Raw genomic sequence first — 18,303 nt, 5'->3', positions numbered from 1 at the left:
GTCTCTGACAGTCCAGATCATCCCCTAAGGTAGATAGTTCAAGCTCTATTCCACCTGAAGGGTGACTATTTTCTTCTCATGCACTGTCCCTCTGGGGAGCTCCATTCTAACTCTTTCCACAAGTTTCCCCTGACACCACTTCTGGTGGCAAGACTGATGAGACACTGGGTGGAAACAGGAGTCTCTTGCCTTCTCAGATCTCCTCATTACCATGGAAACAACCCCATCAGCATGTAAACATAAATGTGTGTGTGGGTATGAAAACTATATGTAAAGTCTTGTGTCCACAAAGATCTAACATTGAACTCTCCTACGCTACTTACGATCACCTTTGTTAAGGGCATTTCAACAACATTTCTCATTTGCATGTGATTTTTCTATGGACTTTTCTCTGGTATGGGTAAATCTATTCTTATTGCTTAATATATATATGATATATTTAGTATGAAATATTTTTAAATCCTCTACAACTATGTACTTTTTGGTAAAAATAATATAGAAAGAGTAGATTAATACTGATTGAATTAAAATAGGCAGTTTTCTGTTGCTGCATTACTATATTAATACAAAACCTATCTTTCAGTTTTTTGCCATTTTCAAGTTAAATTTCACTTCTATAAATAAAGATCCTCTATGCACATTCTACAGATCTGTGCCTGTCACTTTGCCTGAGGTGACTATTCTGAAATAGATAGCCATCATTAAGCGCTGCGAAGAGATCCCAGGGCCTGCATCTCCATTTCTGATATCTTTTGCTACTCATAGTTAGTCATTTGTGAGGAGATCTGATCTTCATTATTTGAAACTCATAGATTTATTTCACTCAACTGACCTGGCCTGCAGTCTACCTTGAAAAACAAGGTGCGCAGTCCATGCATTTAGGTTCTGTTCTCAAAAGTCACATGTAACTTCCCCCCGTCCATACGAGGTATTCACTCATAACTTCTGGTGTATAGCTTTTGTCAAGTAAGCTTTCTTATTATTCATATTTTATGAGCTTTAATAATAAAAAATGTTGAATTTATCAGGTGCTTTCCTGTGTCAATTGAGGTAGTCATGTAATTTATTAAATCATTAATATTTTAAATAGCATTGACAGGTTTTCTGATATTAAACTACTATTGCATTTTTAAAATAAACTTAACCAACTACTTCATTATCTATTCCCAGGTAGAAAAAAATACTCTCTATAAAATATTTGTGATTTAATTTAAAATTAAGTAATGAAATGGTCCCATGGTTTTCTTCATTGTTCTTTTAAACTCATCATGGAATTCAGAACAAAGAGACAGAACAAGTTCACAGTTGATTGTTCCCTTTAAAAATATTTTTGAGATAATATAATTTACTATTTTTGTAGTAAGTTCTATATTACAGAGGTTAATTGTTCTTTGTATACTTGACGACAGTGACCTTTAGAAGACAATGTGGGTGCAAATCTTCATGAAATGAAGATCTTCAGTATATCCATTGCTTTGAGACTTTTCTATTGAGAGGATTTGAAACATGTATTTGTATTATTTTGTTTATGTCAACTTTTTCACCTCTTACACTTTTAAAGCTTAATGTTCTATTTATGTGTTTCTTGGGGTTTTTTCTTGCCAGGTTGCGTTTTTCGTCCTACTATTATTATAAAAATAGTTTTTATCTTTAAAATTCCATCCATGATTAATATGCTATGCCCTTCATTGTTCTCCTTATTTTTCATGAAGCTGTGCTTTATAGTCTTTGGGATGGTGATATAGTTTTTATTTTAGTTTTGTGATATAAGCTACCCCCTTTTGTGTGCTTTCAAATTATTTTTATTACATCTAGTGCTTAATGCGTGCATACCTCTGTGTGTGTGTTTGTGTTTGTGTGTGTGTGTGTGAGTATGTATGGTGCATGCCCATGCTCACACACACATACATGCTGTACAAATCCTGTGAAATTCCACTATGTGTTTCTGGGCATTGAATTTAGGTTGACACGCACATATAAACCAGACCTTGGTGACAAGCGTCTTTCACACTCAGCCCTCTTGCCAGCCCATGTTTTCTTTTAAGTACTAGCTGGATGGAGCATCTTTTATGTACTTCTAATGTTTTTAAGGTGTTTTTTCTAGGTCCTAAAGGCCATCTTCTTTAACCCACGTATTTCACTCACTTTATGAATATGTAGCTTTTCACAGCTTGCCCTTATCACTGACTTCACCCATGAGATTGTAGTCTATCTGACAATGACCATCTAGAATTGTAGAAGTTTCTTACTGACCAGTGTATTAAGATACATGTCAATATTTTATAAGCAGTTAAGACAATGATCTCTATTAAACTTAAAATTATCTCCGTGTGCATGTATATGCAGATTAGGGTGTGCATACCCATAGCATTCACACATTTTATAATACTGATATTTTACTCAAATATCCGTATTTGTGTTTAGTATTTTATCTGTTTATTATCAGTTACTAAAGTGTATTTTGGTGGTGTTTATTGTGTATTCCCAGCTCCACTTTAGTCATGTATCCAGAAGGTGAAGGGACTGCTCTTCTGCCACGCTGTCTGGTTTCTGTATTGCTCTGGTGGGGCAGCCACCATCATCCTGAGCCTCTGTCACCCAGGAGTCTTGTAGACTCTTCTGAACATGTTTATTCATCACCCTCCTGGGAATCAGCTCCTGTTTCGTCAACTCCTCAAGGACATTTCACATACCTTCCACAAGTCTTAAGTTCTCCTGTTTTAATGTGACTTCCTATTCTTTATAGCCTTATGTCTGATCTTCAGTATTAGGAAATTCAAGATCCTTTAAAGTCATTTTATTCTTTGTATAAATAGTGTTAACACAATTCTGACAACTTTCCCATCTCAAAGGATATGACCTTTGTTTTGTAGTCAACCAAAATTTACACAGCCACATATATGCTGAAAACTAGTGCCGGCCCCATTTTCCACAACAGTATTCTAAAATGCTTCCCATAAAAACACTGCCTTGTTGCTATTTATAAAAAAAAGCTCAATTTGTGTGTGTGTGTGTGTGTGTGTGTGTGTGTGTGTGTGTGTGTGTGTGTGTCCATCTTGGGTAGCATTTGACTAGTGACTTCATATTTTGAATGTGTTGGTATTTTGCTTTAAATTTTATTATAGTATCTAATATCCTTGCTTATTTCCATGTATCTTACACTTGTAATAGTTTGAGTCATCCCAGGAGTGATTCTCTGTGGACCGTTCCTGGTCCTACTGTCTATCCCATTGTTTTAAGCTCCTTAGGTCTGGCAGGTGGATGTCAGCTCCCAAGGCAAGTCCTCCTTCAGACTCTTATTCCTTCCACCTCCATGCTTTGCTAGCTTTCCATACAGATCTCTGCTTTTCACTGCTGATGCTGCTGCCTTCAATATTGTCCACTGAATTTGAAGACTTCCAATCCTGCAGGAAATTGTGACCAGGAAAAACAGCCATGAGTGTTTTGTGCAGTCAACACCACAGATTCAAGAGTGGTATGAGGCATAAACTACATGGTTGGCACAGAGCCTAGGTCTCCCCTGGTGGAACACTGTGGGCAGTGAAGGATTCCTCTGAGTGTGGTTGCCTCAGGGTTTGTTGCTCTTCTGTAGTCTGAAATTCTAAGAAAGTAGTTTTCCACTGGTAGGTGCTACATGGGAGTGCCCCGAATGGTGGAGTTGCCAGGAAATTTAAGAAGGAGGCAAACTTAACTCTAGATATGGAGGCCCTGGGGCTGGAGGAAGCACTCTGCTGACAACATCTGTGGGGAATTCATTACAACTTCATGTATCCTTCTTATGTTCTCTTATGAGGTGAGACTCAGCCTTTGTATTTGTGCTCTCTACCTACTCTTCCCACCCTCACTGGGTTTTTCTCAGCTTCCCAGTTCTATGCTCACAAACAACACTGTACATCAAAGTACAGTGTGACATAAAGCAAATGTCAAAAACATATTAAACCTCACTGGATGCAAAGCTCTGAATGAAAGGCTCAGTTTCACCTTGCATGAAATAATCAATTATAATCAGCCATGACCTAAGCAGTATTTAATCAGAAAGAGCAGGGTGCACCATCACTTCATTGGTCCAGTTACTCTCTGGTCATGGAAACTGGGTTATACCTCAATGTCTCCATAATACAGAGTTTATAGGGAGGCAGCATTGTATTTTAATATTCTGAGATCCAGTGATGCCACCTGAGAATGAGAGAGGGGAGGAGAGGGAGAGGAAGAGAGAGAGAGAGAGAGAGAGAGAGAGAGAGAGAGAGAGAGAGAGAGAGAGAGAGAAATAAACAAGAAGAAAGAAGAGGAAAAAGATAAGGTAGAACCAGAGAGGAAGAAGGGAAAAAAGAGAAGATTAAAGTTGTGGGCATGTGATTTTGCTGATTGAAAGGCTAGTAAATAAGCATCCAGAACATTCCATGTACTTTTGTTCTGATTAAAATAAAAATGAGTCACAATGACTCCTGACATAGCAGGAAATTGACCCCATGCATTTTCTGAAGGCATTCAACATTTTCTCTTCTTCTTTCTCCTCTTTGTTTAAGGTTCTATCCAGAGCTTTCTGTTGTTGTTGTTGTTGTTGTTGTTGTTGTTGTTTTGTTTTCATTTTAACTAGAGTGAAACTTCATCAAGGATTTACGTTATATAAAATCTGAGCTGAGGCTAAATTTGGGCAGATGTATGATGTTTTGAAACAGTGAACGAAGTTATTTTTTATTGCAAAGCCAACACCCTGGGGACTGGTTATTCTAAGTAAATGTAGTATGATTCTGTGAACCTGAAGAGAAAACACTGCAGAGAAACATTTGGAGGAATGTGACAATTTCCCTTTTATTTCTCTTCATTTAAATTTTTCTGAGGGGGGGGACATATGTTACTATTCATTTAGTATTAAGTTTCTCCTCCTCCTCCTCTTCCTCCTCCTCCTCCTCTTTCTTATTCCTTTTTAAATGACCTCAGAAAGAATGCAATTAGATTGAAAGTGGTCTCACAGCTACTTCAAGACATAGGAGTTAAGATTAACCATATGCTTGTGGGTTAAGAACCCTTCTCTGTGTGTCATGCTGGAAGCTAAAGTCCTTTTAAACAATTTAGCATCACCACTCTATTGCGTTGTTTATTTTTCTTCAGCACATTGTAAAGAAGCATCTATTTACTTCTTTCTCTGGTCTTGCGACTAACAACAGATGAGTTTAAGGGGATCTTGAAGCTCATACATGGTGATGATGCTTCTAACTTTAAGATTTAATGTCCAGTATTTTTTCCCTCTTCTAAAAGAAAGCATGTGATCTTGTGTGGATTTCCTCATGGGTTTTCTTAGAATTTGATACAGGATTGCATTATAATTTACAATATACCATCCTAATAAAACATAAGTAAAAGTAAAACATATATCACAGAGGGGGTTCACTTAGCACTGAAAACCCTGCTGCTTGCTGTATCTAGTTTCACAGGCAGTCTGTGCAGATGAAGGGCTGAGCTCAAGCTTCTACAAGACTTGTAGAGCTGACAATGAACACAGAAGTCAAGTGCAGAGGGTGCCAAGGAATAGTTGGGGGAACCAGCTCTCCTGGCAAACACAACTTTTTGTGGTGAGACCACCTGACTGTGTCCCTGCACAACAATGGAGGTTAATGAGGTCGATTCAGAGTTATTTTCCTCACACCCAAGTTCTGAGCCTCTATTTTATATTCACTAAACTCCAAGTTATTTAACTGTAGAGTTTGTGGCTGCCTTCTGCAACCTCCAGGTTGCTTCCTAGGAATTAAGTGCATCAGATATTCAAATTAATCTTCATATGAAGAAGAGAGAGCAGATGAACAGAGATGCTGGTCTCCATGACAAAGTACAGCTAACACAAATTACAGACCTAGATTTTTAAAATACTCTTATTTTATTACACATGTTTAAAACAAACTACATACAGCAGGGAGAACCATGTGACAATCATGAGAATAATGAGTTTTATACATGTTACATTCATAGTGAATTTTACCTAATTAGACGGAGCAGCAAGACTTCCCATACCACCTCAGGACTGAAGCTGTTCAGTGTTTGGAAGAGGAAATGAACTAAAAATGGTGTTGGCATTAGCTTAGGAACTGGACCTATTTTTTTTTTTTTTTGTCATGGTGAATTCAATTAACTAAGGTAAGGAAATATGAAAAGCAGTTCAGATCATCTATACACTAGAAGAGACAGAAACCCAAACTGTGCATTTGAGCTCAGAGATGGTCATTGAAAACTCACCCTACAGTTCTCCATGTAAATGCACAATACAGTTTATTATGTGAATACTGGGGAAGGTATCAGTGTTTCCTGCTATGGAAAGTTCCTGACACTCCACAGAGATCTTGCTACAGAGATAATTTGAACTCTGAATGGTGAGTTCAATTGATTGTTTCTCGAAAGAGCACAGTAGATCTGTCTCCATCAATCCATTAGACCTCAATAGCTTGTTCAGAATGTCCAAGCATATGGTTTAAAGTGGGAAGCAATCTGAAAAAGTAAATAAAAAATGGAGTGAATGTATTGCAATTGTTTTATGAACAAGATAGGATGATTGGAGTCCATTGTGATAGGTAAGTATGCTTCCAGCACTTAAAAGCTGTGGATCAGCTAAATAATTTACACTGCTTGTTTTTAACAGCATTTTTTCCCTATAATGCAACAGTCAGGTATCTCCTCGGGGCCATAATAATTAGTTAGAAACACAAATCAAATCCTAACTCCACCAGGTACTTTGATTTTTCTGCTTAATAAAAGCCCTTTGCTGAGCCTCATGGATCCTCAGCTGAGTTCAGGGGATGGTTGATGAAGAGCAAGCCTTCCTTGTGGTCTCTACTGTGTGCTGGGCTCACAGCACTATCTGTGGGTGAAGGGAGGTTTTATTAACTCAAGCAGGAAGTCAGGATAAGCGTGGCAGAGGCTGGCTATAGGAGGCTTCATAGTAATCATGACTTATGCGAAAGTTCAGATTCTTCAGTTTGATAAAATCAATATAGAATCCACGATGCTTCTCTCAGAGAAATGAAGGTGTCTATTGAGGTTGCTCACACATTTTGCAGTGTTTGTTTTTAATCTCCTTATGAAACAAAATCAGTATTCTAGGCTCGTAGTCTCTGATTGGGCACCAGTGGTCCCCACTTTTGATTTCCTCACCTGAGAGCCTGTGTCGGGGGTTGGAGATGGTAAGACAAGGAGATGAGGATGAACCGTAGAGGTGGGGTGAATTTCACATGGACTCGTTTTCAGATTTCCTGATGTACACTGTGACCCTGCAGGGTAAACAGTGGCTAAGAAAGATGAATGAGTGTTTTGTGCCGGCCTCCAATGCCTGCACTTTTTCTGAACAGATGTGTTGACATGAGTTGTTTTTTTGTTTGTTTTTAAGAAATCCCACTTACACTGTTGGGCTGTGGGCTAGCTTTGTCTGGCTGAGTGCATGAACCCTTCTTCCTGCCTCAGGATGAGGGATCCCCAGTCGTTCGACTGCCTGGCCCCTCACACATGCACTCTGCTTGGGTTTTTTGTTTTTTTGTTTTTTTTGTTTGTGCCTCTGGCATGAGTCAACATCTTAACCAGTTGTAATGCACTGAGTTTGTCTGGAACACGGCTGTACATGCTTTGTAATTTAGTGTCTTATTATCACCTGCAGGACGGTGATCACTTTAAGTGCGTGGGTAGCAGCTTTTAGTCCTCTGCACGGGACTGGAATTCTGTGGGTGAGTTTAAGGAGGAGGTCATATTCTAACCTTTATAATTCTGACAATTAACTGAGTTTAGCTTGTGAAAGGTGAAAAGATGCTTATGAAATTGTTTTGTTCTGCCCACTTTAACATTTAGAGGGTTGTAAAGAGTTTCAAGGTAGCCCGTTGGAGAGTGACGGAACAGGGGTGCAGCATGTGTAACTAAATAAAACATTTGTTAAGGCTGGGTGTGGTGGTGTGTGCTGTTGCACCACTGGAGACAACCTGATAAAGAGGCAGAAATGATGGCACAAGAGATGGAAGGAGAAAAGTGCTGGGGTGAATTGCTTGAGAAAGGATTTTATCCAGAACATAAGTGGAAGCATTGACATTAGGTGCAATTTACAGAGTAATGTACCAGACACTGGGGGATTGTGGTACTTAACAGAAGTGAGTTCTGTCAAGAGCTGCAGGCCAGCTCTCTCACTCACAGTAATTGTAAGACGTCGCCATCAGATCCTTCTGAAAGTGGATTTGGATCCTACAGTTCATCTCATTTTTGCTCTTTGGTGATTTGGGGTCCCTAATATGAGCAGAATGCTGAGTGCTATGTGAATAGACAAATGAATGATTTTCTTTCCACAAGTTATTAGTCATATTGGTTTTTTTTTTCTCATAGAAATAAAAGGACTTCCACCTTCCACTAATCAGGATGGTAAGGATAAAAATCTACACAGTAATTTTTAGCCATGAAGGCTTAATGCAAAGAATTATTTACTATTTCCAGGGGATCTTTTCTTCAGAAGGGATGTGACAGAATCCTAAATAATGTCCCACACCTTAAAGAAGTCTCCAAGTTTGAAACAATTGTGGGGAAAACAACCCATTGTCATATGCAGGGTTTCAGACCTAAGAAGAGAAGAGAGGCCCCTGCCTATAAGTAGTGGATAACTCATTAGTGTCATCTCAGCTGGAACATGCATTCCTAGCTGGAATCCCCATGTACTGGTCTGAGATAGCAGCAGGAACAGAGGCCTGGAGCCTTCTACTAAGGCACAGGAGAGCCGAGTCTAGGCTAATTGAGCCATTGGCCTGCGATGAGCAGGGGGCATACCTGCTACAGTTTAGACAGGAATTAAGTGGATGGGAAGAGCATGGACCAGGAGTGGATGACAGCCGCCACCGAGCCATCAATGGCAGAAACACTGAAAAAGTGTCGGGGGTGCTTCCAAAGAAGTCTCACCCTCTCAGCAGTGTCCTCTCTTGCCTAATGATCACCATGACTAAGAAGAGCACTGAGATCCACAGTGACAAAAATAAACACACTGAGTTGAGAGCTGGCCACTCACCTAAAGGCTAGCTCAGGGCTGTGTCCACCATTAAAACTTTCCCTAATACACTGCGCACCATCTATAGAGGAGCTGGCTGATCTTAAACACTTCTGTTCTAATAAATAAATATTTTGTAAGTTTTTAAAAATAGTTTCTTAGGCAAAGAGGACTGAAGATGTGCTGTCTCTCACAGCTCCATCAATATAAATCACAGCTTGGCGTGATTGTCTTCCTCATATCAGTTCCTAAAAGAGTTTTGTACAACTGGAGTATTGAAACAGACTTCTCCAGTGATAGGAATTCCTTAATGATCTTAAAGTTCAAAAGGTTTGAAAAGCTTCTATAATCAGTAGGATAAGCCATCCTCAAGAAACCTCGACACGTAAATGAAAGGCCTTACAGGTGATACATATTACTATGTAGATAAAAGAAATGAGTTTCAGGCTCCAGGTCTAGTGTTTTTATTTCCTTAGGTGAACTTAAGGGTAGAAAAATATAAACACATTTAATCAACTGCAAACAAACTAATAGCAAGAATAAAAGCAGATAGAATGACGACATTTATCAGTGAGGATGTCCACACTGATGAAATGCCTTTAGCAGAATGTGGATGTCATAGCTAAGACTGTTCATGGGAACCAAAGCTGAAATTAGTGGATTCATTGGCCATTGTTCCAAGGGAGAGTTTCATATAGCCTCCAGAATATAAGAGGCAGATGGTTGGAGGGTTGGAGTAACTTCCCTCTGCTTGATAGTGACATCCTTTGTTTACATGGGATGTATAGTTTAACTGAGGTCAATGCCATGTCTTGTTTTGAATGCCTAATACACAGTAAGCAGTCCCTTGATTGAGAACAGCCTCTGGTGCTTGCTCTGCAGTATCTTTACTCACCACCATTAAGATGGCTCTGAAAGAGCTGGGAGAACTTTTATTCGCCATGCAAGCCTTGCTAACCCTCCAAAAGGACAGTGCAGCTCTCTCAACATTGTACTTTGTTATGTGTTAATAGAGATACAAAGTAACAAATAAGAAATACACAAGTTATGAAATAAGTTATGTGAAACAAGAAAAGAAAAAAAATCAATCCTAGATGTACTTGGTAGGAACAGAAACAGCTTTCAGAGGATGTTGTCATGCCCTTGGCTGTGATGTTCTATCTGCCATGTGGGTTTGGTCCTTAGTGTTCTCTTGGCATTCTGAAAATTTTAGAGTCACAAAGTTCTCAAGAGCCTTGTGTCTAGCTGGGTGTAGTGGTAAATGCCTTTAATCCCACCACTGAGGAGGCATAGGCAGGCAGATCTCTGTGAGTTCAAGGCCAGCCCGGTCTACAAAGTAGATTCTAGGACAGCCGAGGCTGTTACACCAAGAAACCCTGTCTTGAAACACAAAACAAAACAAATCAAACAAATGAAAAAGAGTCCTGTGTTCTTCTAAGAGACACTTGCTACGAAAGATGATACAGCCTTTCCAAATATTCTCTAGTCTGTCTCCCATCAACCTGCAAGCGAATGCCCACTCTGGTCTTAGAAAACCACCACACCAGCTGTGTGCAGCCAGAGTGAGAGATACCAGGATCCAGAATTTGTGCAGGCTTTGGCTCTTCAGCAGAACGAAGTATTCCTTACAAAAGAATAATGCTCATTGTTTGGTATCTACCTCCCAAGTTTTATTCTGTGGTAGCTACTTTCCCTTCTACTTTCTTGTGCAAATTGTTGTGTTAAAAAAAAACACACAACAAAACCCACAGGAGCACAAGGCAATGCTCAGCTCTAGAAATAGAAGCATCAGCAACTCTGTCCATCAAGCTCTAAGAGACATGATGGTGACGCTTGAAACTGAACAAACTCAACAGCATTTCTTAGCCAGCACATTTTAGCATCTATTATATTTCGACTAAGGATCTCATATTTTTTGAGCACTTACATTTTTAAAAGTAGCTTGAATAAAAAAATAATTAAAGGTTCATTCATTAATTTTGTTCATTAATTTGCATAGAATGGATATTAAGCCCATAGTTTAGTGAGAACTATGTTTGTTGGAGTCTTGAGCATCCCCAAAGTAGCTGGAATGCCTTGGGAGGAAAATCACAAACTAGTCAGATATGAATGATACCACCCACTAGATCTGTCCCATAAATACCCTGATGGGTGAGTTTCTGGTCCAAATTAGCATCTTTTCAAATTATTTCCTGAAAACTACAAAGTACACAGTATTTTCAGTTGCTTCTAAAAAGTTCCATTTCATGTCTGTTTGCCTTGATGAAATCAGCATATTAACTGTACACACACACACATACTACACACATACAAACACACACTACACACACACAAACACACACACACACTGGTCCTCTCTGTGCCTGTGTTTGATCTGTTTCATTTTTTTGCAGTTAAGTGCCAAGCATTTAGTCTGGATAAATCCATGACATTTGCATGTCTAGACAGGAATTGGCTCTTCTGTGCAGCAAACTGGGTCATGGGGAGATTGACGGCTCTTTTTAATGCTTTATCTTACTGTATGTAGCAGACAAGTGGTAATAATATGTATTTATGTGAAACACTGGGAAGTTTTGATGTTTATAGTCACACAAATCTCTAAGAATTAATAAATCAGGCCGATTACTATGATAATGACATGCCATATAATGAGTTGCCATGTAATGTTACATATACATTATATACTTATCATTTTCTTCATGGCAAGAATGGTCAAAACCCATTCTTTCATCCATATTGAGATGCACAGCATGTTATTAATTATCTAACTATAGTACTCATGTTGAAAATTCTCAAAAACATTTGAAGACTATTTTAAAAACCACACCATGGATGCAGACCACTGGAATGTATCATTCTTTCAGTTGTCAGAGTTCTCTGCTTTGGATGTGGGGGAGTGTCCCCCTGTGTGGCTCCTACAGGAGCTTTCAGCTGTCATGCTTCGGGGATATTTTGCGGGGGGGGGGGGTGTTTAGTGGAATTAAAAGTTTGGAACTTGCGCTCAGATAAACTAGAGCATCCGTTCACATGTACTTCCAAGCATCAGGATCCCCTTACCAACCCGTATGAACTGTGTGCAGGATTAACATGTAGATATACTGTGAATGGAGATGTTATGTCTGACACCATAAAACTGAGATGGCAAAGATGCAATAGAACGTCACATTATAAACATGATGTCCAACAAAGCATAGAAATACGGCTGTGCTAATTAGCATGAGAGAAGTATATATTAAGTAAACATGAAATAATTGAGAATATAAGGAAATCTGAATGACTCTGGGAAATCTGATTGAGACACTTTTGAACATATGATTGTTACGATTATTGTTGGAGAGATGAGACTCCTCATTAAGAATTAGTTAAAGCAGGGAGCATGCAGCCTGATTTCAGAATCGGCAAAATATAACTGTGGCTCAGTGAGGACAGAGGGAAGAAGGGATGCTGAGAGGAGCTGGGAGGGGAAGAAGAGAGGAGAGAAGAAGAAGGCAGAGATGGACAGCTCAGTGTGGACCAGAGGAAAAGGGCCTTCGCAGACTGTGGCTGCAATGCATACAGAGAGCAAATATAGAAAGAACAAGAAATCTTTGTGGTGTCTAACACATTCCTAAAATGCTGTCGATGATGTATGTTTGAGATCCTCAAGGTACATTAGTGGAGATATAAAGGTGGCAGGTTTTCTTAGATTTATTTCTGTTGTTGTGATAAAATACCCAGACAAAAGCAACTTAAGGCAAAAGAGTCTGTTTCAGATCACAGTTCTAGGTCCCCATCTGTAACGATGAAAAAGTCACAGCTGCAAGAGCTTCGCAAAGCTTGCCCCACTGTATCCATAGGCAAGAGGCAGAGAGGAAGGGGCACCCACGTGCAGTTCTTTCTCTTCTTTGCATCCAGTTCAGGTTCTGGAACCCTCAGTGCAGGTCTTCCTACTTCAATCAACCCAATTAAGTAAACCCCTCATAAGCAGGTAGCCTAACCTACCCATTTGTCATTAGAACACCCTTTGCTGGTGACTCTATATTGTGCTAAATTGACTATTAAAATTAACCATTACAGAATGTTTATTACCAGCACTTAAAAACAGATGAGGAATGGGGTCTCATTCCCTTCCTTTTCCAACACCGAGCATATTTGGCACGCATTAAGCACTCAGTGAAGATGCACAAGTGGACTTTGTAAATTGATTCTAAGTGGCGATTCCAGCCATGGTGCCAATGCATCTACCAGGAAGAAGTGGTAGGTGATACTTGGGCGTGGAGTTTGGAATGAGCCCTGAAGAGCCTATTAGTTAATAACTTGTGGAGGATGAAGTTCAGAAGAGCAAGAAAGCATGGCACAAGCGGAAGAGGGTAGTAGACTGACTGTGCTGTAGGTCACAGAGAATAAAATCTGGGCCTCGGGCACAAAACCTTCTTCACTGGAGCAAATACACAATCTCAAAGCAATAAACGCCGAGATCAGATAAGGAGGATTGAGTGGTGAATATGGGTGTGGTAACAGAGAGAACTGGGGTGAGAGGGTGGAGGGGCGTTGGCTGAGCAACAAGAGACAAGTGTGGCGAAGAAAGAGATAAGCTCTTACAAGAATAACTGGAGACCACAGATTTAAAGGATCACAAGAATAGAGTGATAATGCAATGATCTCTGTATCACAGGAGAGAGCTGACTCCTGTAATCTATGTTCCAGCCTTCACATGTGCACTGAGGCATGCACACCCACCCCTTTTCCTTTCAAAACAGTAATACATAATTTTTAAGGACATGCAAGGTGCAAACAATTTTTTTTTTTCATGAATCGGAGACTAAATCTTAAACCCCTCTTAAATCTGGCAGGAATATCTTCCATGCGAAAACTGAAGAGCTTGCTTTAGAACGTGCACTTCTGTGATTGGTCTGCTTTTTAGCTTAGTCTGGAGTAAATTTAGAATCAGGAAACCCCCAAAGGCAGCTCAGAATCCACAAGGACCGCTCATGTAACTTTGGCCAATGACCAGTCATTGCCTTGACCATTTCACTACAATCTACTTGTTTTATTCCTAAATCCAACTTACAGTCCTATATAAGATACACGTCATGGCCCCTCTTCTGTCCTAATGGTGATGTCACCTTCTTCTCCCAGCTTGTTTATCTGGGTTTCTGGGTTTCAGGCTGGAGACTCTTGTGTGGAGGCTTTTGAGGTCTTTGAAGAGCATCTGTCACTCATCTCACAGCATGGCCTTGGGTTTGGTTTTCTCTGGTGTTTGATAATGGCTCTACTGCTTAGAACCTTTGACAGATTAACTCTCTGAGATGTGGCCTTTTGGAACTCTACCGCAAGTTCTGTAACATGAGAAACTCTTATCAGCAGTAATAAAATAGTTTAAGGCCTATTGCTAATCACACTGTAGAATTATACATTTCTTTTAATTGTGTATTTGAATATAGCCTATGTGTTCCTGTCCCTATACTCTAAATTATCTCCTAGTGCAATGTAAATATGATGTAAATAGTTCATGTGTAGCCTAGGTAATGATTAGGAATAACCCATGTTCCTGTTAGTGCAGACACCATTTCTTTCAAATACTTTCCAGCAGCAATTGTTTGAATATTCTGACGAGTTTTATTATATAGAGCTGGTGAATAACAATGGCCACACAGTTAGGCTTCAAAATATACCAGTTCCAAGTTCTGTCTCCAAAGTGAAGCTTTTATCTCTTTTAAGAGTTTAGCTAAATTCATCCAGGTAATCCCCACACTTCTATGTACAAATTAAGGGACATAGTAACCACATGCCTAACCATGTGTCTAACACAACACAAAGCTGCTTTGTTACATGGTCGGTGTGCAGGGTGACCTATTAGAAACTTAAATGCCAGTGGATGCTAACAGTTGATGTGTCAGTTGGTGACAAAGGCTGCATGAGCCTGGTTTCACTTTCTGATGCTTGAGCCGATCATCAAAGTCATACATAGTGTCTGCTACTGGGAGCTAAGGTGAGGTCACCCTACGTTTGCCCTGAAGATAGAGCAGATGGTGTCTCCATAGGGATTGCCTGAGCGCTCTGAAATCTGCTGAGACATGCTTGGGAGTTGATGGAGGGTGTTTAGCAGAAAGATACTACTGAACTTTCCAGAACATGAAAATAGATGACATGCAGGGAACTCCTTATGGCGTTGCAGGAATTGCCGTCCACGTGACACCCCAGGAAGGAAGATGAGAGCCGATATGTCACTCAAGGAGGCACAAAGGCTGCTCTAGAAGTCCAGATGGTGGCCTCAGACAGAGGGGAGGAGGCGATGAATGATATGGATGATAACTCAGTGAAAGGATGGGCTAACTTCAGCCGCACTCTATCTAAGGCTTGGACCGAAACTCCTGGTGAAGGTGCTCATAGGGTTCCTACATACAGGGACAGACACCTGCAGTGAGGAAATGGCCTGAGACACACAGAGTGTGTCAGGCATAGAAGTGCTCACTGATGGGGAAATGAAAATAATGAACAGACAAAGACAACATCTCTGTGGAAACTAAGGCAGGTGCTGGGCTGTCTCTTCATTCTCTGTGATGCTGACTCATGTGGATGCTACCATGTGTTCTAAAGGAGACAATATGTGTTCTGCAGGAAAACATGACAGAAAATTTAGGAAGATCCGAATTTAACATGGGCATTGGGACGATAATTTGTAAGGGTTCCCCGTTACCATTATATTCTGAAGATTCTGGGGGAGGTGCACTGGGGAGGTAGCTGACAAGGAAGTTCATGGGACCAGAGACATGGGCAACAAGACTATAGACTTGGAAAATAATTGTGTTTCTTTTCTTTTTTGAAAGTCACAAACATGAAGCACAAGAGTGTACAGATGTACATCTCATAGCTGTAGCGGTGCTTCTAAGTCTGGCCAAAGATGGAGTGTGCCCCTGAAATAGCTCCTGACATCCATATGTCACTGGAAGGCTAATTATTCATTCAAGCCATGCTAGCCACACTGGGAACTACCTTAGAAATGGTGTATTTTGAAACTAATGAAGCAATTATGACAGAGACTCCTTTGTAATACATCCTAGTTTGAGTTATTTAGAGATAGAGGACACAGCATACAGCATACAGTCAGCCCCCTGCCCTCTTAGAATCGGGCTCCACAGACAAAGGAGCAGAATATTTAAAACACATTTAGACAATGCACCAAATAGATGGAACTGTTTGTGTTATTTCCTAAACAGCACAGTATCACAAATGTTTATGTAGCATTTATATTGAATTAAGTAATTGAAACAATCTAGTGGTGATTTAAGCAATGGTGATGGGGCTGTTTGTAAATACACCATTTTACACGAGGGACCACAGAGCACAGTCCACAGAGGAGCACAGTCCACAGAGCACAGTCCACAGAGCACAGTACACAGAGCACAGTACACAGAGCACAGTACACAGAGCACAGTATCAATGGGAGGTTTTGAACTGCCTTCTCAGAGGCCAAAGGAGGGTCTTCTTTCTTCATTATCTATCTATCTATCTATCTATCTATCTATCTATCTATCTATCTATCTATCCATCTATCCATTTATCTATCATCAACCGTCTATCTACAAACCATTGCTATCTTTATATATGCGTGTTTGTATGCATGCATTATCTATCTATTATCTATAAACTATGGCTGTGCATAATGTATGAATGTATATATCTATTATTGACCTATGTATAAACTGTGGCTCTCTGTCTCTCATCTATCATTTATAAACTATTGCAATATATATATATGTACATATATATGTATCTTTTAATTATCAATCTACCATCATCATGTCTATCATTTATCTACCTTTATTTCATATTGCTATTATAAAAACATTCTGACACAAGAAACTTAAAACAGAAGAGGCTAATTTAGCTAATGATTCAGGTTCCAGTTCAACACAGCAGGGAAGTCACAGTAGCATGTTCCATACTTGTTAAATAAGAGATAATTCCTTGCTGATATTCTCATAGAGTGCATCAAGTTGTAAGTTAACACTAACGGTACATGTCTTCCAGTAATCTACATGTTAAAAATGGAGATTTTGAAGAAACTAGAAAGTTGACAGTACAGAAGCTGAGCACTTAGCATAAAATGGGATATCTTTGTTACCCCCTCCAAAGCTCAGAAACTATCACAGAAGAAGAGGCCAAAACAGTGTAAGCCAAAGGACCAGATAAGTGACTTGGAGAGCAATCTTCAGGACATGCCATGTTCTTTGTAGCAATGAACCTACAGCAGCTGTGGTTACTTTACCTCCACAGCAACATTCCACCATGGATGAGGAGATGCTCATGGTGCCCAAGAGCGTCACAGGAGCTATGGATGCAAATGGGTTGCTAGATAGGCTAAAGGCATGATATAGGAGAAGAGCTAGCTGGAGAAAAATAAGAGGCTCAACAGGAAACGGACAGGACAAAAGAGTAACAGAAGTGAATCTGATCAAAACATATTTTATACATCTATAAAACTGTCATTAAAAATTTCAAGGTGGAGGCTGCTGCTGTAAACAGCTAGCACTGTTGTAAATTCCCATACAACTGCACACCCAGAAATAAAACCTTCTCCTTCTCAAGTCACTATGGATGAAATTTTACAACTCTAACACTGATAATATTAATGTTTATGAATTAAAGTAACACTTATTTTCGGGCTTCAACCACAAAGCCAAACCTTCCCTGAGACAGTCCCGCTTCCACTTTTGTGGTTATTTACCATGTTTATATGTTTTTACCAGCGTTCAGTAGAACCAGATTCACTAGATTAGTACAAATCCTCATCTATCCAATGTTCATCCACAAATGTGAAAACAAACTACGCTTTATAAGTTGATCTCTATTTCATTGTGAACCTCAGTCCATTGTGAGCTGTGCCAGCTGTGTATATGTAAATGTGTGTTATACATTCAAGATCTTTGGTAGAAGTAAACTGATGTGTTTTCGAGCCTGTTCATTACTTTCAGCAGTAAAGAGTTGGTCAGCGTTGTAGCTACTTCCTATATATATAATCGGCACATTTCTGTTACTTTTATTCTGATATTTTATCTCTGAGTTCTTGATTAAAGGAGAAAGAATGATTGAAACTGATAAAATAAAAATAGTATTGATTGTAAGCTAGAATACAAACATGTGCAGGTATAGCATTTCCGCCAACAGATCCGTAGTCTAATTAAGGATCTTAGAAACAGTGCATCTTCAGTGATCATCAGTCTTCAAATAATAGAGTATTGTGAGGCTCTTTCAACTAATCTCATTTCTATGCACTGAAAGTTGGTTCCCAAATTTATGAGCATATATATACACACACATAC

This window comes from Acomys russatus, chromosome 27, assembly GCF_903995435.1.
Source record: "Acomys russatus chromosome 27, mAcoRus1.1, whole genome shotgun sequence".
Classification (NCBI taxonomy): Eukaryota; Metazoa; Chordata; class Mammalia; order Rodentia; family Muridae; genus Acomys; species Acomys russatus.
The sequence above is the reverse complement of the archived record's forward strand: the minus strand, read 5'-3'. Positions refer to the sequence as shown.